This window comes from Pristis pectinata, chromosome 6, assembly GCF_009764475.1.
Source record: "Pristis pectinata isolate sPriPec2 chromosome 6, sPriPec2.1.pri, whole genome shotgun sequence".
NCBI classification, from domain to species: Eukaryota; Metazoa; Chordata; class Chondrichthyes; order Rhinopristiformes; family Pristidae; genus Pristis; species Pristis pectinata.
Window position 1 is genome coordinate 24376048 of NC_067410.1, and position 23619 is coordinate 24399666.

Consider the following 23619-nt stretch of genomic DNA (forward strand, 5'->3'; position numbering starts at 1 on the left):
AGACATTTAAAAATTTTTGATGATTTATATAATTTAAAACATTGAAAATTATTTACTTGAACACTTTAAGCTATCATTGATTAAATAAAAAGTATCAATATTCAGAGAAATAAAGAAAAAAGATATGAAACTTGGCTAAGATTACTTCCTTAATTAAGGTTGGTAACTTCCCCTGAGAAGTACAGAGGCATAGATGACTAAGATTAGTGGTGCAGATTAATAATGCCATCAAAAAAAGCAAAGAAAGTACTGAGGCTCATTTCTAGAAGGTTAAAATTAAAAAAACAGAATAGTTACATTAAACTTGTAGTGCTGTGAACATTGCTGGTCTCCATATTATATTAAAAAAAGCATAGAACTGGGGAAAGTACAAAAGAGATTAATTGATATCAGAACTTAGAAATTACACATGATTAAAATATTTAACAGGCTGGAGGTCTTTTCTCAAGAAAAAAAGACTCAAGGGTGGTCTATTAAAGATTAAGACCATCAAAGGGTTTGTCATACAGTTATAAAAAGTCATAGAGTCATATAGCACAGAAACAGACTCTTCAGCCCAACTGATCCTTGCCAGCCAAGGTGCCCATCTAAGCTAGTCCCATTTGCCCGTATTTGATAGGATAATCACAGAGATATTTCCAATGCAAGTAGATCAGAAGTACAGGCTATAAATAAGATAGTCACTAATAAACCCAATAGATAACCAGGAATTATTTTTCTCCCCTCAAAGAGTGGTGAGAATGTGAACTCATACACATACACACTCCCAGCTCTTCACAAGCAGATAGTACTATTCCGCAGCTCTTGCTAATAACAGTGTAAACGCAATCCATCTGCAGATCATCCTCCAAAATAAGGTTGTCCAGTTATGTTCCATTATACTACCCCATCCCACGATCCCTCCCATTTCAATTCCACGTAAGAGATCTTGTGCAGGACAGAATGTTGGAGGTAAAACTGAGTAATGGCATCCCTCCTAAAAAAGTGGGAATTCTACACTCCATGGTCAGGGACTTAAATGAAGACAGGTATGTGCATCCATAATTCATTTTTGGGATTTTGGAGTCATTGGTAAACCCAAGATTTATTGTCTATCCCAACTGCCCTTGTGAAGGTGGTGGTGAGTCATCTTCCTGAACCACTGCAGTCCTTCAGATAAAGATGCTCCCACACTGCTGTAAGGCAGGGAATTCCAGGATTTAGACTAAGTGGGGATGAAGGATGGCAATACATTTCCAAGTCAGGTTGGTCTGTGACTTGTAGGGGTACCTACAACTGTTACTGTTCTTATGTATCTGTTGCCCTTGTCCTTTGTTGCATATGTCACAGGTTTGAGAGGTACTGTTGGAGTAGCCTGGCTGAATAACTGCAGTGCATCTTGTAGAATTGCATTCACTGTGCACAGGTGATGGAGGGAATGTTTAGGGTGATTGATGGGGTGCCAATCAAGAAAGCTGCTTTGTCATGGACGGTCAATGCATGATGGGCATCACATGAAATAAATTGAATTCCATATCTAAATTGTTCTTCATCAAACAAGATAAAAAATGTACAAAATTACCTCATAATTTATGTGTTTTATGGACCAGTTACAAACTATTACACTGGATTTATTAGAAATGGACCACATGTTGCTCAGTTTACACATATTTGGAAAGAAGGCCATGATCAAAGCACAAGATTAATGTCTGTTTTTTTCTGTATGGCGGTGGAGCTGGAAGAGGAAAATGCATTTATTTTGCAATTAAATTTCTTAACCTTACCATTAACTTACTGGGTTTCTTTAATCATCCTAATCATTCTTTGGTTAACAATTACTCTATTCACAAGAATTTTTTTTTGAAATTTGTTAGTTCAGGCTAAGATTAGGATTCTATTGTTTGATTCCCATAAAGAGACCGCTATTGATATTCTAAGGGTATATTTATATTGCAAATTCACAGCAAACCTTCAGTGTAAATCCAGCGTTAGAATCCAACCTGACTCCCTAGCAATGTAAAATGAGATTCCCTGGAGAAAGTGATCTCACACCTCTAGGGTTAGATATCAAATAGTGTGTGAATCCACTGGTGGTCTCAAATCTTGCTGATAAAGTCAGGGAGACTGTTGGACCCACTGGACACTTACTAAACCAACCTGACCTTAATTTAAATGCATACAGAGGGAATTATCCATTCTGTTCTCTCTACAGTTACAGTTTTGCAGAGCTCTCTCCTGGGCAAGATGATTTAGAGCTCCAGCCAGGTAGGAGCCAAATTGTGTAAATAGGGTAGAGCCTGTATGAAATTTGAACTGCAGCTACTGGTCTTGCACTCCTTTTCAGGCTTAAAAATGAGTTGAAACATGCATTTCAACATTTGAGCTGACCCTTAAATATGGTCCCAATTTGACAAAAATAATTGGTGAATCTTAGTCACTTAATTAATATTAGGCTTGTTTTACAGTAGTTTTGGTCTTTGAATGGAACTACATAGGAAGTAAGCAGTGAATCCATGACTAGTAGTTCTCAGGGACACAAGAATAATACTTTTGCAGCTTTGAACTAAATGCACAATTTGATACTGCACCTTCAGCTCTACCTTAATGGTACTAAGGACACTGGTGGGCTGCTGCCATTGGCATGGTTGAAATCAGTTAACAGACAAACCTGAAACCTTCATTAATGTTTGGATAAACTATCTGAATTTTTGGGGAAAATATATGTTTTTACTTTTAAAATATTTATTCCATTCTATTTTGTGCCTTGCAAAGATGAAGCATATTCTAAAGCCAATTGATGCCAAGACTTGTACGAATTTATGATGGAAACACAAGAGACTGCAGATGCTGCAAATCTGGAGCAATACACAAAGTGCTGGAGGATCTCAGCAGGTCAGGCAGCATCTATGGAGGGAAATGGATAGTTGATGTTTCGGGTCGAGACCTTTCATCAGGACAGTCCTGATGAAGAGTCTCAACCCAAAATGATGACTGTCCATTTCCCTTCATAGATGCTTCCTGGCCTGCTGAGTTCCTCCAGCACTTTGTGTGTTGTGACGAATTTATGACGGTCTCTTACTAACAAAAACTGTGGATCATTCTAAAGTATTCATCTCAGTTAAGATATAGCAAATTTAATGTGACAAACAACTAATTGTTAATAAGTGTCTTTACGAAAAGAAAAAAAATTGCATTTATACAACTTTTCACAAAACATGCTTTACAGACAATGAAGCATTTCTGAAGCATAGTCACTATTGTAGAGTTAGAAACATAACAATTTGCAGTCAGCAAATCTCACAAACAATAAGATAAATTAGCTAGCTAATTTGGTTTAATGATTTTAATTGAGGAATAAATATTGACCAGGCCAGTAGAGAATCCGTCTGCTCCTCTAGAAGTGCCATGGGAGTTTTTGTGGCCAACTGTAAGGGCAGATAGGACATTGGGTTTACAATTCATTAAGAAAAAACTTTTTCAGACCAATACTGCCTTAAGTGTGGATCACGATCACGTCACTGGATTGGGAATTAAACCCACATTTCCCACAGTATTCAGCCAGCTGTCCAATTCGACTTCCTCCATCACCACAGAAGCCACTCTCCAGACAATTTGATTCTGACTATGTGACATTTAGAAAAGGCTGAGAACACTGGAAATAGCAAAGACTATGGAACCAAACAATATCTCGGCTGTGGTACTGAAGACCTGTGCTTCAGAACTAGCTAAGCCCCTATCCAAGACATTCCAAGAACAGGTACAGCATTGGCATTTATACAACAATGTAGAACATTGCCCAGGTATGTCCTGTTCACAAAACGCAGGACAAATCTTATTGGCTAATTACCGCCTGATGAATCAGTTTACTCCCAACCAGAAAAGTGGAGAAAGGTGCCAATGGCACTTACAGACTAAAAAAATTGCTCACTGGGTACAGGCTCAGTCTAAAAATGGACCTCAGAAATGAAGTCCAGTTGAGGTGAGAGAAACTACCAACTAAGTATGGCATCAATAAGTCCTGGTAAAACTGAATGAAATAGGCATCAAGGCGAATCACTCTTGATGGATGGAGTCATACCTTGTGCAAAAGAGGTGGTGTGATTGAAGGTCAATCATCCAAGCTCCAGAAGATTACCGTAGTACTTGCTCAGGGTAATGTACTAGGCCCAACCTTCAACTTCCTTGCATCACAAGGTCAGAAGTGGGATGTTCTCTGATGATTATGCAACGTTCAATTCCATTGACAAGTTGTCAGAAAATGAAGATATCTATGCCTACATGCAGCAAGGCCTAAATAGTACCGGGTATTTACAGTGGTAAATGGTTAAATTAATAGACTAATAATCTAGAGGCCTGGACTGACAATCCAGAGTTTTGGAGTCAAATTGCACCATGGCAGCTGTGGAATTTTTACTTCTTTAATAATCTGAAACTGAGAAAAAATACTAGTCAATTGTACTGATCACCATAAAACCATCAGATGGTTGTGAAGATGCATCCTTCAAAAAAGGAAGTTCAAAATCTTTACTTGGTCTGGTCTATATAATTTATGTGGCTATCTCCTAAATGGCCTCTGAATTGGCCTTGCAAATCATCAGTTCAAGGATAATTAGAGATGAGTAAGCAATGCTGGCTTTTTGTCAGCAACACCCAGATCCCGAAAAATGAATAAATAAAAGTTCTGACTTCACAATGACAGTGCAACCACTGAACAAAAACTAACACCCAAGGTCAATGATTATGTAATTTCATAACTTTCTCTAAATGCAGTTTAGTATGGTCTAAATTTTGGGTTTTAAGATTAAAAGCAGGAGCTATTAACAGAATGTTTTACTCTAACTTGGGCTAATTTCCATTCAAATATGGTAGCAATATATACTGGCACTTGCTGCAACACTCATAAATTGTATGGAAAGTGTAGCACTGCTCTGTGCTCATTTATTGACTGCAAATGGAAAACATCATTGAATATATTATGTGAATATCATGCACTTGAAAAAAAACTTCAAAAAGAGCAAGAATGACATACTGAAAATGATTCAACAATGTATAATTACAAAATGAACAAAAAGAAAATCAATATAAGGTGATGAATCCTTCATTTAAATGCAAAAGAAATTGTGCAATAACAGCATTCTGACGGTGGCTTCAAATTACAGAAAATCATGATACAGACTATTTTCTAGGAACGCAACATTCCTCTGTAACGTGGGCTTGCCAGTACTTTCTTTTTGAGATATGACCTTTATTGTTTCAAAATCACTGCAAAATGTTCGTGGACTAGAGTGGAAGAGGTTAGTCAGTCTGAACTTATCAGCTGCTGGCCAGGTGATCAATACTGTAAATTTACAGTCCCTTTGGTTACACATATATTGTGTGCATTGGCAACGCACAAGAGCTTCTGTCTGTTGCAATTCAATGTATGGGTGCTGAAAGGATATGTATATGAAACTTTCTGGTCAGCATGCAGGCAACTTGAAATAAAACCCCAAGTGAATGCACTATGCCTCTGTACCATGTCTCCAGCACACCTGGCACCTTGACATTGATCGCCGTTTAACTTGTTAAATGATATGCTTGTTTTTTGCAGCCAGCCAAGGAATGGCACGCACTACAGGTGGTGGTGAAGGAAATTTGAGTGGAAGCAATATTTGTGTAGCAAGGTTTTAGCTGACTGTCGGTAATTATTGAACATTCCAGGTAGAATGTGCAACAAAGCACTCACCACTGGTCCATTTCTTGACAGATACAAGCCTGACAAGAGTAAAAGATGTTCTAATTTGAATCTATATACAGAGGAGTTCTGCACACAAAGCCTCATGCTAAACCAGCATGTATATAACTCACATGCCATTTTAGGTTGAAAAAAAGTCAGAAACTTCACCTAGACTAATCATGCACATATACTGGTGTTTTTGTGGGACACTTAACATCTGTCTTTTAGAGGAAAAATGCCAATAGTGCTGTTGCTTCGGGACATGCAGAGACATTCATTTTTAAACCTAAAACCAGCTGTGAACCTTGCAGTTTGCGCAATCTGTGCAAGCAAACATTGTTAGAAAGCCAAATACTGTAGGGCACTGAACCAGAAGTTTATCTACACTGACAATATGCAAGACTAATTTAATTTTGAAAGGTAATTTAATGATGATCAAGATGACCCAGCTCCTGTGTTGAAGTTTGAAAAGCAGTGCCAACTGTATGAGAATTAAAATAAAAAATGTAAGCCAAATGGAAGACTTAATACATTTTCAGTTCTATAGTTCCCTTATTTACATTCTACACTGCAGAAAACTATACAAAAAGGCATAGATATTGTACAACCAGTTATATTGTGCAAAAGTCAAGTTTGCAAGATGGGACATGTGTCTATCTGTGGGAAGCTTAGCATAGTACAACCTGTTCCATACTGTAGAGAGAACCATGTTATTCCCAATATTTATTCCAGATTAAAGGACTAGGAAACATTGTAAAACTTACAAATATAATGAGTTCTAGAATATATATTACACAAATTAAAATTGTATTGAATATGCTAGTGTTTTTAAAAATGCATTACTTGAATTGCACAATTTAGTACAATAATAGTAATTAGCAATATGTATCATATTTTTTCAAAGTAAAGTTAGTCATGCATTGAAATGAAATTGAATAACAATATTTCTGATCTAAATGCTAATTTCTCCGATTTTCAAATTCACTGGATTCTAACATCTAGACCTTAAACTACATTTAGGAGTGTGCAAACGCATCTCTTTTGCCCATTTAACCAACTGAATAGAAAGCAATAACTCTTGTTGGAGCAAACCTTTTCACATTCTGCACATCTTTTGCTAACAGGATGATCATTCTTCACACATGAGCTGAAACAATGCAAACTGGCAGGCTGATCTAACATGGGACCATATTACAGTCCAACCCCATCTTCATTTCATGACCAAGTACATGGAGTTTCAACACTGTTTTCATCAAGTTACCTTAATGGTACATCCCAGCCCTACAACACTAGCATCTGCTACTATTCCTTCACTACTGTTGAGTCAATGCTCTGGAAGAAAACATCTCATCATTAACTTAAAAAGGGATATTGCCTTCACAAGATAACCAGGGATAGTGAATATGATCTTCATCAACGTAATTCACATTTTGAAAACATTCCAAAAAATTCATTGTTGATCACCACTTTAATCCAACCCAAAGCCCTAACCAACAGTAAATTCAGCCAAGTCCAACCAAGGAATGAATTTAGGATTTTATGGTTTGCATTAAAAGCCTACACCAGCTGGTAAGGCTGGAAAAGTGGAGGTCATGCTGAATTTAACTGCAAATTCATTATAATTTTTGAGAGCAAGCTGTAATTTGGAACTCCTGGGGCATGGTACTTCGGAATTGTAATTGTGTAGCATGCTGCACATCAAGGCTTGACTGGGGTGGAAGTGTAGGGAGTTGTTAATCACAGCAAGGGCTCAAGAGAAGCAGCAATTGACACAAGGGAAGTTGTACTGTGGGTCACTTAATATATATAAGAAGATGATAGATTTCTGGGCACAAATGGCATCAAGGAGAGAGAAGTAATATGGTATTGAGATGGAGGATCAACCTTGATCATACTGAATGATAGAGTAGGCTCAAAGGGCTGAATGCATGGATTTTATGGAAAGCCATTGCTTAACATCATAACAGTCAAAGCTTGCAATCCAATATATATTGATGCCCTAATACTGAGCTTTGGAGCACTGTCTATCTTTAATCCTCTTTCTCTACTTCTCTGCCCAATTACAGAAGGTTAGCATAGCCATAGGGCTAGTGCAGGGAATGGCTACGAAGCACAGCACAGGTGCAGCATGGTCCAGCACAATGTCTTTCGTCTCTGCCATAATCTTCACTCCCTTGTCACTGACCCCACCTCTCCTTATGATAGCTGTTTGAAGTTGCATCAAACTGTTCAGAGCCTTGATGCCACATTTGACCCCAAGATGATCTTTGGACCACATAGCTACACCTTCCCTAAGATGCCCCATTCCCGACTTTGTAATATTTCCTGACTGCCCCTGGCCTCAGTTTATGTGCTGCTCATCTGAATGGTAGAAATAACCTGTGAAGTAAATCAGGCCACTAAGTCTCAGACAATGCAAACTGAGACCCTGCTTATGGACCACCTTGATCGTCATCCAGCAAGTTGTTTGGGATTTTTCAAATAAGCATTAATTAAAAATAAAATACAATAAATTCATGTAAAACACAATAAGCGGGCATAAATTAGTTAAAACGAAATAAAAAGAAACCAAACCATTCATCTTTTTATTGAATGGGGCTGTGATAGCTATATTAGTCATACTAAGTATATCCAGTCCATCAGTTTAGGTCATTATGGGAAACCTTTGGACTCAGAGGTCTAGAGATAGAGAAGATGTGCCTACATCCAACATTCAGTGCAGTCTCTACTTCTGCTCTTCAGTGTGTGCATGCATTTCTCCAGACCCATGGGTTAGACCCTGTTGGCTCTATCTGGCCCAATGGTTTCAGTCTTTCCAATATATTCCAGACAAGTAATATGACAATTTAAAGATAGTAGATAGTTAGTGAAGTTGTAGAACTGGGTATCATCAACATAAATGATGTTGGTTTCATATGAGATCACCAAGGAGAACCATGTGGATGAAAAATAGACAGCTAAGGATAGATCCTTGGGAGACATATGAGAAGGGAAAGTTTGTCACAATAATATAGAATGTCATTAATGACTTTGGAACAGATACAGTATGTAGGCAGATATCAGAGAGATGCAATAAAAATAGGGTAATCGTACTGGGGGATTTCAGTTTTCCAAATACTAACTGGGATTGCCTTAGAATTAAAGGCGCAGGGGGGTGGAATTTTTGAGGTGTGTCCAGGAAAGCTCTTTGACACAATAGGTGGATAAGTCAATGAATGAAGGAGCATTACTGAATCTTAACATGGGGAATATAGCCAGTCAAGTGGTGGGAGTATCAATGGGGTGATCATTTTGGAGATAGTGACCATAACTCTGTATATTTCAAAGTGGTTATGGAAAAAGATGCTAGGACATATATCATGAATGGTAGGGTCTTAGGGAGTACTGAGGAACAGAGAGAATTTTGAGTACAAGTCCATAGATCCTTCAGCACAGGTAGAAAACATGGTCAGGAAGGCATACGGGATACTGGCCTTCATTAGTTGGGGCATCGAATACAGAAGTAAGGAGGTTGTGCTCCAACTTTATAAAAGCTTAGTCAGACCTCAGCTGGAGTACTGCATGCAGTTCTGGTCACCATGCTATAGGAAGGATGTGATAGCACTGGAGAGGGTGCAGAGGAGATTCAGCAGGATGTTGCCTGGGATGGAGCAGTTCATTTATGAAGAGAGACTGGAGAAGTTAGGTCTGTTCTTCCTGGAGTGGAGGCAGTTAAGAGGGGACATGATTGATTGATAAGGTTCAGTAATGTTCCCTCACTCATTGGTTTATCTACCTACAGTGTCAAAAAGCTTTCCTGGACACACCTCAAAAATTCCACCCCCTGAGCATTTAACTCCAAGGCAATCCCAGTTATTATAAAATTATGAGGGGTTTAGCTAGGTAGACTGCAGGTCAGAGGTAGATAAAACTAGAGGACATAGGTTTACAGTAAGGGGGAAGAGATTTAGAGGATAGATGAGGGGGACCTTCATCCAGAGGATGGTAACTACCTGGAATGTACTGCCTGACAGAGTGATTGAAGCTGGGGTGCTGACAACACTTAAGAAGTTTCTTGATGAGCACTTGAATTACCTAGGTATAGAAGTCTGTGGGCCAAGTGCTGGCAGATGGAATTAATATGGAAGAGTGCCCATGGTCGGCATGGATGAGTTGGGCCGAAATGTCTGTTTTCAGGCTGTACAATTCTATGGCTCGAAAAAACAATTTTGGAACTGTGGAAGGCAAATAAATTTGTTTAGAAGGACATGAAGTTCTGGGAAATATAGTATGGATATGGGAGCTGAAAGAACCTTTATGGTCTATTAAGTAAGGGAGGTAGGAGATGGGGGTGGAAGCTTGCAAGGATGAATAAGTTAATATCCTTTTCTTTAAGGTTAGCAGATTTGAAGTTAAGAGGAACAGGGAGGTTCAGCAGTGTCCTGGACAATAATTATTTCTCAGCAAACATAATCAAAATAAATTATCTGGCCATTATTTCATTTGTGCATGGTATCTTGGCGTGACAAATTAACTGCCATGTATTCTATACTGCATTAGTGACTACTCTTCCAAATGTATTTCATTCATCATAAGACACATTGGGTTATCCCGGTATTGTATAAATCTGCTTCTTCTTTTTGTTTATCTGCTTTAGCCTCAGTTCATTACTAGTATGCTGAGCTTTGATTAAGCTGGGGTAAAATTGGTCAACCCAGCAGAACAAAACAGTCTGGGGGTGAATGGAAATCTGTTTTACACTACATCCAATTTTACTTTCAGGAAAACAAAATTGGATGCAGTGTTAAACAAGCTGTAGATTTGCTAACAGCTCCTTGTGTTACTAACATGGACTAATTTCATCTCTTGATCATAGAGTTGTACAGCAGAGAAACAGCCCCTTTAGCCCACCAAGCCCATGCTGATCCTTTTGCCCATCTACACTAAACCCATTTGCTTGCATTAGATCAGCATCCTTTTATGCCTTTCTTATTTTAAAGCCCGCCTAAATATCTCTTAAATGTACTGATTGTATCCGACTCCACTATCTACTCCGGCAGTGAGTCAACCGCTCTCACCTTAAACATCTACCCTCTCATTTTTGAAACCCGCATCATGGGAAAAAGATTCTGATTATCTACTCTATCTATGCTTCTTATAATTTTGCATACCTCTATCATGTCACCCCTCAGCTTCCTTTGCTCCAGGGAAAACAAACCCAGCCGATCCAATCTCTCTCCATAACTACAGTCCTTCAATCCAGACAACATCCTGGTGAGTCTCCTTTGCACTCTATCCAACACAACCACATCCTTCCTATAGTGTGGCAACCAGAATTTCACGGAATACTCCAAGTGAGGTCTAACCAGTGTTTTGTAAAGTTGTAACATAACATCCCAACTTTTATATTCTATGCTCTGACCTCTGAAAGGCATATGCCTTCTTCACCACCCTATTTACCTTTGTTGCCACTTTCAGAGAACTATGGACTTGAACCCAAAGTTCTTCTGCTCATCAACATTCCTTAGCGCCCTCCCATCCACTACATATGTCCCACCCTATCTGACTTCCCAAAATGCAACACCTCACACTATTAGGATTAAATTCCATCTGCCAAAGCTCCACCCAACTTTCCATCTGTTCGATATCCTACTGCAGACTTAGACAACTTTTCTCATTATCCACACCACCACCAATTTTCATGTCATCCACAAACTTAATAATCAAGCTTCCAATATTCACATTCAAATCATTTATATCACAAATGACATGGGTCCAAGCACTGATCTTTGCAATACACCACAGGTCACAGACTTCCAATGAGAATAGCATCCTTTCACCACTATCCTTGATCTCCTATCACTAAGCCAATTTTGCTTCTAAATAGCCAGCTCATCTTGGATCCCATGTGCCTTAAACTTCTGGATCAGCCTACCATGAGGGATCTTGTCAAATGCCTTACTAAAGTCCATGTACACAAAGACAACTGCCCTGCCTCCATCAATCTTCTTAGTTACCTCCTCAACAAACTCAATCAAATTAGTGAGACAGGATTTTGCCTGCATAAAGTCATGTTGACTATCCCTAATCAGCCTTTGCCAAATGTTCATAAATCTTATCCCTTAGCATTTTCTCCAATAATTTCCCAACCTCTGATGTAAGGTTGTAGTTACTTGGCTTATCCCTAATGCCCTTCTTAAATAATGGAACAACATTAGCTATCCTCCAGTCTTCTGGCACCTCATCTGCTGCTAACAAAGATGCAAAAATCTTCTCAGGGCCCAAGCTATCCCCTCCCTTTCTTCCCATAGCAACCTGAGATAGATCTGTATTGAAGTTCTATGCCAGAGATCCAAGAATGTAATATAGGTTGACACTTTGATGCAAAACTAAGAGAGTAGTGTTATCATGGGTGAGAAATTAAACAAAACCTTACCTAAGCAAGTCACTTATCTACCCTCTTACCTGGATAAAAAAAAATCCCATGACATTAATCAAACAAGGGCAGGGAAATGTTCGTGTAGTACCGACCAACATTTATATCAAGACTAACACCATCAAAACATAATGCCTAGTCATTTATCTCATTGTGAGATGTTGCTCCATGCAATTGGCTGCTATTTTTCATTGCTTGCCATAGTCACTACTTTTAAAAGAACATCATTGACTATGAAATAGTTTGAAGTAACATAACGTTGTGAAAAGTGTTGCACATGTTACACCCTTATATTTTATAAATGTAGTTTTCATGAGAATTTATAAATGCATTTTGCATGAACATATTAGACACCCAATTCAGACAGAACAAAATCACTTCCTGCCCAGTCAACTTTGCAAAGTCATCTTCAAACTTCTGGGAATGGTGTCTAAGTTTGAAGAACTATCCTTCAGACTAGTCAAGTAATAGCCTGATAGTCATACTCAGGGAATCATATCTTACAAACAATAGGCCTGACTGCTTCATCAGAATCCCTGAGGATGTTCTGTCCCACTAACAGGACAGACCCCCAGAGGTGGTGCTGCACTGGTATACAGACAGGAGGGAGTTATCCCGGAAGCCCTCAAATTTGACTCCAGACCTCAAAGTCTCATGGTGTCAGGTTAAACATGGGCAAGGAGACATGCTCTTGATTATCACTGACCATCCTCTGTGAGCTGGTGAATCAGTGCTCCCCAGTGCTGACAGCACTGCAGAAACACTTAAAGTAGCAAAAGCACAGAATATTCACTGTTTGGGGGATTGAAAATCCCTATCCTTAAGGGCAGCTTAGTAGCACCACAATTGACTGAACTGTCCAAATTTTGAAGGACATAGTTTGTGGCAGGTAATGCAACATAAGGGATAAAGCTACTTGACACTATCCTCACTATTTTACCTATTGCAGATCTACCTGTCCATAACAGCATGGTAGGAATGACAAGGACATACAGTCCTTATGAAGATAAAGAAATGTCTCTATACCATAGACACTCTCCATTGTGTAGTATTACCACAGCATTAAATGGGATGGACTGTGAACAGATCTGGCAGCTCAAAACTGGGCATCAAGCTCATGACCTGGCATATCCCTCACTCTACCATTGCAATCAAGCCAGAGGATTAACCCTGGTCCAATAAGGTGTGTACAGGGACATGCTGTGAGCAACACCAGGGTAACCTAAAAATGAGGTGCCAATCTGGTGAGCTGTGACAGAAGACCACAGGTGAGTTAAACGGCAAAAGCAGTACACAATAGACTCAGCTAAGTGATCCCACAACCAATGAATTAAATCAAAACTGCAGTCTTGCTTTACCTAGTAATTAGCCATTAAGAGGTGGCGACTCCACAAACATCCTCAGTATGGCAGAGCCAAGCATGTGGGTGTTAAATATAAGCCTGAGTTATTTGCAACCATGTTCAGTCAGAAATGCCAAGTGGGTGATCTAACTCAGACTCCTCGCAACATTTCGAACTCCCAACATCCCCAACATTACAGAAGCCATCTTCAGCCGATTTGATTCATCCCATATAGTATCAAGGAAAGACAGAGAGCACTGCAAATAGAAAAGCTATGTGGAACAAGAAAACAGCTTGGTTGTAGTACTGAAGATCTGCACTGCAGAACCAGCTGTGGCTCTGGTCAAACTTTTCCTGGTCAATATTGACATGTATCAGCAATGTAAGAAAATTGATCAGGTTTATCCCATTCACTAAAAGCAGGACAAATACAAAGCAGCTTACTATGTTCCCAGCAGTCTTCCTTCAAAATGATGGCAGGAGATGTCAACAGTGCTTTTTGAGCAGCGCATACTCATTAACAACCTGTTCACTGATCCTCAGTATGGTTTTGTCAGGACCTCTTGGCTTCAGACCTTATCACAGCCTTGGTCCAAATGTGGTCAAATTGCTCCAGACTTGAATTCCAAAGTTGAGACAAAAGTAAGTGCCCTTGATATAAGAGCAGCATTTAACTAAGCATGGCATCTAGCAGCCCTGGTAAAGCTGGTCAATAGGGATGCTGAGGAAAACTCTCCAATGATTTTAGTTATACATCACAAAAAAGGTCAATCATCCCATTCCCAGAACATCACTGCAGAAGTTCCTAACGGCAATTCCTAGGCCCAACTATATTTAGCTGCATATGGTCTGGAGAAGGGATGTTTGTTGATTACATAATGTTCAATTCCATTCACAACTCCTTAGAAAATGAAGCAGTCCATGAAGTGAGGGGGGAAGGATGGGGTGGTGGGCAACGATGGGGTGGTAACCATTAGTCATGGTTTGCATAATGGATAGAGAAGGTGTAGAGGGAAATGGGCCAAACGAAGGCAAATGGGACTAGCTCAGACAGACATCTTGGTCAGTATGGATGAGTTGGGCTGATGAGCCTGTGTCTGTGCTGTATTATGACTCTATTCTGTGGCTCCAAGCACAGGTTAGAGGCTAGGCATCCAGAGTTGCAAGACTCATCTCTTGACATCCCAAAGTCTTTCCACCCGATACAAGGCATAAATCAGGAGTGTGATGAAATACTCTTCACTTGTCCACATAACTGCACTTCCAACAATATTTAACAAGCTCAACACCATTCATTCAGAACAAAGCAGCCTGCTTGATTAGCACCCCATCCACCCTAAACATTAATTTCCTCTTCCCTTCACTGTGGCTGCAGTGTGTTCCATCCAGAAAATGAATCATAGCTATTCACACATGGCACTTTGATAGCACCTTCCAAAGCTGTGGCGTAGCATAGAAACAATGATACCTGCAGAAAGACTGCAACGTTTCAGGAAAGTGTCCCATTATCATCTCCTTCGAGGCAATTAGGGGCGGGCAGTAAAAGTTGGCCTTGAAGTGATGGACACCTCCCATTAAAAAAAAAGAAAACGTATTCGTTTCAACTGGAGAGGAAAGCTTGAACAATCTATAATCACATAAATCCTCATTCAAGAGGAGTTCCTACTGTTTCAGTTCACTTAGTATGTGAGCTCACCACAGAATATTTAATCAGCAGATTTCATTTTTATTTTCAGTAAATAACTTTACAAGTATGTTAAACATCAGCAGAAAGCATGAACAATTCTATGCAATCTTCTCCATCAATTAGCACAGACAAACAGAGGATTTAATAACTTGCATACAATTTCATGCAGCAGCATTCCTTCCAGGATACCATGGATATTTTTAAAATCCTGTTCAGCGATCCTCAAATTCTCAACTAAGCTTCAATGCTTAATTTAGTATCTGTTTCACAGTAGAAAAATGTCATAAATAATAAGAGTATTGCCTCAAGTGAATTGAAAGAGTGTGCAGAGGGTGTTATAACAAGCATTATTATACACTAGGGGGAACTTGAAACCAAGGGGGAGAAATAATTTTTCTACCACTGCCAGAAACTAATGCAGTCACTGTTTGAGTATACCCCTAGGCTCAATTACTGGTCAATGTAGGAGAGAAATCTAGTGCGTGGTCATGGACAATCAGCAACCAATATTCCCAGTATATTTATGAATGTTTGGTTTAATGACAGTAGGGGTCTACTGCCTTGGTTCACTGAAAGTATGAGGGCAATAATCCTGCTTTAATAATAGCAAAGACAACACTAATATAACTGTGGTTCTTTAGACAGGAAAAGAGAGGAATTAAACGGAAACTATTTTATTTTTCATGACATTCCCCTTTAGGCTAAAAAAAACTTAGCTTGTCTATGTAATATATTTACCATCTTTACCACTTGTTCAAATGCCTCATTCTGGGTCATATATTCATTTTAAATGCTCAGTTTCTTAATAAAATCCTCCTCTTTTTGTGTGGTCTCTTATAGCAGAGTAGAACAATAAGTTTTTTTTCAACATCGGTTGCAATTTCAAGCTCTTATTAGTTATATTCAAAGATAACTTTCCAATTTTATGGGTTATAGTTTTAAGGTTGTATACAATAGAAACCAGTAGTTCTAATTAATCTGGAGGGACAATCCTTTTCACTTGGGTGGGCGGGGGCATTTGAATAAACACAGTAGATAAGTAGGGCATGATATATCCTGTGCTATGTGTAGGGAAAGCTTGAGTTGTTCACAGCACTAAACAATTTCTATGCGATTACCAACATTATTTGGTTTTCTATGTTACCTAAGAATTCCTACTATGTATTGGTCATTCTTGTGTGAAGAACCTCCTGATATCATTTCTAACTTTACTTTTTATTTCTTTGAACTTTGTCCTATTGCTATAGTAGTTTGTACATTTTTATGAATTGAAAGAAAATGTGATAAAATATAAGGTTCCTTTGTTTAATAAAGATATTTAAAAATAAACTGAAACGTAAGAGTAAGGCACTTGGTAGGTGGGGCCAATATTACTACATAGGGATGAAGAGGACATTCGAGAAATTAAAAGGAAATATGAAAAAAGATAATAAGCAAATTACAATGGCTTTTATACGCTCATAAAAAGTAATAAATTTGCTCAACAGACAAGGCTAGTACCAGTTAGGAATGAAGAAGTCTAATCTGTAGGATAAAAATTTGGCAGAGATATTAAACACATATTTTACTTTTTTTTTAATCATGGTGGTGAAGAGAACAAAGATATGTTATATGAGAGTGTACCGCTATCCTGTAGAAAACGGCCTCATTAAAAGAAGCGCAACTTGAGTGGATAGGCCACCATATCCTTTGTTCAAGAACAGAGTGAAAAATAAATTGGCTAATTACAGATCTTGTCAGATTAAGGTCTGTGGTATAAAGCCAGTCACAGACAAACTATTAAAGTCTATAACTTAGGGGATAAGATCAATTTGAAATGCAGGGGTTAATCAAGTAAAGCCGATGAATATTTGAGAAAGGCATTTTAGTAGGTTTTTAAGAATGGAGTGTCCATTTAGATATATAGTGCAATGTTTAAGAGTTGGGACTGGTATCCAAATGCTTGGACTACTGATCTGGAGATGCAAGTTCAAACCCCATCACAGCAGCAGGAGAATAAAATCTGGAATTAAAAATGTGAAATCATGGTGACCATGAAACCACCAGATTGTTGCAAAAAGTCATCTGACTTATTAATGTCCTTCAGGAATGGAAATCTGCCATCTTTACCAGCTTGCTTTATATGTATCAATGTGGTTGACTCTTAATTGGTCTCTAGAATGGCCAAGCAAGCATCACAGTCAAGAGCAATTAAGGATAGACAATAAATGATGGCCTTGTCAACACTGTCCACATCTTGTGAACAAATAATTTAAAAAGCTAATAGGGCTGTTCTGATCTATCTATGCAATGTTATTATGTTATACAACACTGTGATATCGAACCTCATCATTTAGGATCAGGATAGCTTTGGGTAGCAAGTCAATGCCAGTCAATCCAGATAGAGCAAATTTATATGTACCTCGTAGTCCAGCAGTGAGCAGGGTTCTGGCCTAATCAACTCAGATCCATAACAAAAGAAAAAAGTGCAGCAATAGAAACAGAAAATTGGCCTACAGAGAGAAACCATACAGGAAAAATACATGTAGCATTGCATGGAGAAGAGTTTGAAGGATGGCACCCCAGATTAGGACTCGGTCCAGATATGATCTGCACTTAGAAATGGGAAACACGACCTTGAGATTTGTTGACAACATACAAATAGAAGTTTTGGCAACCATGACAATAACAGTAATTATGCTTCTGGAAGAAATGAGTTATCAGAATGACCAAACAATTTGTAGATTCAGTCTATTTTGGGATTGAAAACAATGAATAAGTACTGAAGGATGAAACAGCACAGTAACATGGGGATTACAAAGCACACTTATCTGGAAGTGATAAATGCAAGTAACTAAATTCGTAGAGAAGTGCAAGAGAATTTTATGTTTTATAGATGAAGGTACAGTGTAAATTGTCATCTATGGCTCAGTTGGCAGAATTCTTGCTTCTATATCAAGATGTTTAGGATGATGATTTACTCCAGAGTGGAGCAGATACCTAGACTGACACTCTGGTGCAGTACTGAGAGAGTACTGCACTCTTGCAGATGCTGTCCTTTGGATAAGATGTTGAACGAGGTACCAGATGATCATAATAGATTTCATAGCAGTGGTTTGAAGATTACCAGGGGAGTAAGCTTGTGTTTTCCTAATATCTACCCCTCAGCCAACCTTACCAAGCATGATTACTTGGTTATTATTTACATTATTATCAATGAGAGTCTGCTGTAGGCAAATGGCTCCAGCTTTTCCTACAAATGACTCCACTTCAAAACTATTGCATTGGTTATAATGTGCTTCGCGAGACCCTGCAAGCAGTATAAATGGTGCTGCAAAACTACGAATCTTCCTTTCTTCTTCAAGAAGCAATGATTAATTTAATTAAAAATATAGCTTTGAATGCTATATGCAATTGTATTGCTCCATTAAGAAATGTAGAGGAAAGCCAAAGGGTAGATTTAGCAGAATTATACAAAGGAAAGATACAATTTGTATCGCAGCTTACATAGTGACTTGCCCACCTTGTTCAAAATGTCTTAATGAACAGCAATGACCAACTCTTCCATTTTAGTCTTTGTTGTAAAGTAGTAAATGCTGCAATCAATATTTGTAAAGTAAGTTCCCACAAACAATGTGATGATGATCTGGTTTGAAATGTTGATTGAGGGAAAGATATTGTCAGCGACACTAGAGATAGCTCCCTACCACTTCTTTGCAACAGTGCCTGGAGATCTTTTACATGCACCCAAGATGGCAGGCAGGGCATTAGTTTAATATCCCAGCAGAGCATTGTCTAGGAGCGTCAGCTAGATTTGTGCTCAAGCCTCAGGAGTGGGGCTTGGCCCCAAAACACAATGGCTCAAGAGATAAGAGTGCTCCCAACTGAGACAAAGCTGACAGCAAAACAACGAGAAGCAATTTGAAATGGAATATAAAACAGTACAGCAGCGTTCAGGCCATTCAGCCCATGATGTTGTGCCGATCTTGATACCAATTTATACTAAATGTCCTCTTCCTGTGTATCATCCATATCCCTCCATTCCCTTCATATTAACGTATCTATCTAAAAGCCTCTTAAACCCTAGCCTGCTTCGACTACTACCCCTGGTAACCCATTCCAGGCACCTACCACTCTCTTTGCCCGTCACATTGCCTTTAAATTTCCCCGCTCTAACCTTAAAAGCATGTCCTCTGGTGTTTGACATTTCTACCCTGGGGAAAAGATTCTGACTGTCCACCCAATCTATGCCTCTCATAATTTAAAAAATCTCTATCAGGTCTCCCCTCAGCCTCTGACGTTTTAGGGAGAACAACCTAAGGTTGTCCAACCTTTCCTTATAGCTCATACCCTTTAATCCAGGGAGCATCCTGGTGAATCTCTTCTGCACCCTCTCCAGAGTCTCCACATCCTTCCCCTAAAGGGGCAACCAGAACCGCACACAATGCTTCAAGTGCGGTCTGACTAAGGTTTTATATAGATGCAGGGTGACTTCCTTACTCTTATACTCAACACCCCACCACTGAAGGCAAGCATGCCGTATGCCTTCTTTACTGCCTTCTCCACTTGCGTAGTCACTTTCAGTGAACTATGGACTTGTCCCCCAAGATCCCTCTGTACTTCAATGCTATTAAGAGGCCTACTATTAACTGTATACTTTCTCTTTTTCATTTGACCTCCCAAAGTGCAACACCTCACACTTGCCCGGATTAAACTCCATCTGCCACTTCTCTGCCCATATCTGTAATTGATCTAGATCCCGCTGTATTCTTTGATAGTCCTTTACATTGTTCACAGCTCCACCAATCTTGGTGTCATCCGCAAACTTGCTAATCCACCCATCTACATTTTCATCCAAATCATTGATACACATCACAAGCAAGAGGTCCCAGCATTGATCCTTGCAGAACACCACTGGTCACAAACCTCCAGTCAGAGTAACAGCCTCCTACCCCTACTCTCTGTATTCTATGGGCAAGCCAGTTCCGAATCCAAACTTGCAATTCACCCTGGATCCCATGCATCTTTATCTTCTGAATCAACCTACCATGAGAGACCTAATCAGATGCCTTACTGAAGTCCACTGTCTTACTCATATCAAGCACCTTTGTGGCCTCCTCAAAAAACTCAATCAAGTTTGTAAGGCATGACCTGCCCTGCATAAAACCATGCTGACTGTCCCTAAGTAGGCTATGCCTTTCGAAATGCGCATAAATCCTATCCTTCAGTATCCTCTCCAACAGCTTCCCTACCACTGATGTGAGGCTCACTGGCCTATAATTACTTGGATTATTCCTATTTCCCTTCTTGAACAAAGGCACAACATTTGCTACTCTCCAGTCCTCCGGGATGCCCAATCAATTTCCACTGAAGCTGAAAGAAAATATGGTGATGATTTTTAAAATGATTAAGAATAGGGATAAGCTATCTCCTCTTTTGATGAAATCACAACAAGAGAGTTTAACTTTAGACTGACCAATAAAAAAATGAAGGGAGTAGTGAAATTTCACTACACTTAAGATCATTAGAGCATAAAATGCCCTGGTATAGGATTGAGATTGAAAGTGAATCAATAAATCTTGAAAAAAAATTGGGTAAACAGTTGAAATAAACAAAAAATCAAAGACGTGAAAAGAGCAAGACAGCTTTGAATTGTTTTAGGAAAAGAAATGGTACAGAAATGAGGGGCTGAATGGCATCTTTCTGTATGGAAAAGCCAATGCTGGATTAGTTTTAGTAATGTTATAATTTTATGATTTAACTAGAAACTGTATTTAAATATACTCCATGCATCTTGAATCAAATTGAAGGAAGTGTTGACCCTTTTTCTAGTACCATCAGACATGCTATTTCAAAGATTAGATACCAATTGACTTGCGACAGCTTTTAGAAGCCATTCTGCAGCAGATTTCAGTGAAACAATCTAGCACTAGTGTTTGAAACAAAGAGAAAACCTCCCCAGTATCGCTGTAATTAACTTGGATCTCATTGTCCCTTTAGCATAGAAAGACGCTGAAGAGTAATCAGGGAAAAATAAAGATGTTGATGAAAAGAAGATAAGATCTTTATTAGTCACATGTACATCAAGACACACAGTGAAATACATATTTTGCGTAGTGTTCTGAGGGGCAGCCCACAAGTGTCGCCACGCTTCCGGCGCCAACATAGCATGCCCACAACTTCCTAACCTGTACGTCTTTGGAATGTGGGAGGAAACCGGAGCACCCGGAGGAAACCCACGCAGACACGGGGAGAACATACAAACACAGTTTGTATGTTAGACGAAGATAATGTACACCAACCAATAACCAGTGGCACAGTTAGACGAAGATAATGTACACCAACCAATATTTTGCTTAGTGGTAACAATTAAAATCATCAATGCCATATAATTCTTAATGACAAAAAAAATTCATAATTCTAACTTTTGAAATAAATAATTCAAGGACGGCTGACAAAAATGTTTGTTAAATTTTACTACTAGTATCCACCGCTCTTTCTTATATGACCCATTTGGCTTTTTAATCCACAAATGATTTACTCAGTCCACAGAGCAGTTACAGTCACAATTTTACTTGAGTTTATTCCTGTCCTTGTTTTTAGAGGGTTATAATACCTTAAAATAACACATAATAATGTGGGAATATCAACCGCTAGGTCCAGTATTCTTCTGATTTCAGTGCTGAGTCAAGCACTTAACTGAAATAAAAACTTCATTACAACACCATGCTGCTCTCCCAGTGGGCAGCTCTTTCACCCTCTTCATGTGATGGGAGGTGTGAAAAGACCGCTCACTGGGAGTGCAGCATACTATAAGAATAAAACTTAATTTCCGTTAAAGATTTGACTCATTTCTGAAGTTGGATGAATGAGTGCTGAGGAAGTTGAAGTTGGAAGAGGACTGGACTTACTTTCCTACTTGGAACTATAAGTCTGCAGAAAATGTAAACTAAAACCCAGAAATAGCTGATGGCTGCTACTGTCTTGGCATAGCTGTTTTTTTCTTTTAGATAATATCAAGTAAAACAGATACATTTTTAAGTTATTTGCTTTCCAAATGAAATTGGGAATCATTAGCTCAATAGGATTTCTCCTAATACTGCACATTCCTTGAGGCTTTTGTTGCACCAAAATAATTGTATTCACCTCGAGAAGCCTGATAATTTGTGGGTATACAGAAAGTGTTTCCTTTGGCTATCAGTGTTGGTGTCAGGAGGCAGAAGTATAAATTCTGTTATATAAGACCAGTAAGGATTCATATCCTGTGAAGGTCAGGGGTTAAAACAATGCTATTATTTCTTGTTGACAGATTCAACACGTGATCAATAAGTCGGTATTTTCAAATAAATACTTAAAGACGTATATCAACTTGAATCTTTGCACATGTAATGTCAGGCAGTGTGGATCCCAGTCGGAGTCTCTATTATATTCCTAGAACTACAAAGCCACAGAATTTCTGCAATTCTTTGCTTTTGAGTTTGCAGCCTCCACCTTATTTGTTCACAAAAACAGAAAACAATTTCATCAGGAAACTGTTCACAATGTGTATTTCAGGTCTTGGGCATTATATAGAAAATAGTTTTACAGTAGCCCAAGTTTTGCTTTCCAAAGCTACATGCATGTTTGTTACAATGTTATGGTGTACTAACATAATACTAGTATATACACCTTCTTGCAATGGCTGGGAAGGTCTGTATGGGCCAGTGAGCACATTAACAGCTTCACTGTCCTGTGTGGGCAAGATAAGCTGTTCAGCTTGTCAGCAGTCAAAGAAAAATCAAAGCTGCTTCCATCTGCAAGCACATGTTTTGCTTTTGTTGCCAATAAAGCAACCATAGAAAACCATACCTTTGGTAATGGATGAGGCCACTGCAATGCTGCGCTGTTTACACCACTGGATTGTTGCTGACAACAAATCTTCCATTGATGATAACTGTGCACAGGGCTCAAATATGGACGTTCATTAAAAAGCTTCACTTTTTCTAAAAAAGAACTGCTTACATTACATATTTTTCAATAAAATCCAAGCTATTTTTTAATGTAACCACAACAGAAGTGGTCTCTCACAGTTATCTTTCATATTATCAGCTTTCTAAAATCAGAATGTGTTTGCATTTACTCAGCTGTTCCCATAGTTTCACATTTCATGAGCTGTTGTTACAGTTCGTAGTTTCCCATGTGACTGGATTAAAAGCTACATAATGAGCTATTTAATAGCTCAAAGTTGCTTTTGTGCACCCACTGGTGCATATGTTCAGATTGCTTAACTTTTATTATTGCGAAGCAGCAAAATCTGAAAACCTCTCTTTATTTTCAATGGAGCAGTACTTCAATGAATTCTTTGCGATTTACAGATACCACTCAGCACGGCTTGGGTGAAGAGGTCAAATACCTATGTAACAAATTCTTCAGCATCTTCTCATTCTCAGTATCCATATGTACAATAGGGATACCATTTTCATTATTTTATAGAAACAAAGAACTCTGGCTTGACATGGGTA

General features: G+C 38.8%; 1 protein-coding gene and 1 long non-coding RNA gene across 10 annotated transcripts in view; one reads left to right on the plus strand and one right to left on the minus strand.

The window, feature by feature from the left end:
• LOC127571453 (ERC protein 2) overlaps nt 1–23619 on the minus strand; it is a 629628-nt gene that overhangs the window by 48295 nt on the left and 557714 nt on the right. The window lies entirely within an intron of this gene.
• LOC127571460 (uncharacterized) overlaps nt 1–23619 on the plus strand; it is a 79170-nt gene that overhangs the window by 14665 nt on the left and 40886 nt on the right. The gene's annotated exons all lie outside the window — the stretch shown is intronic.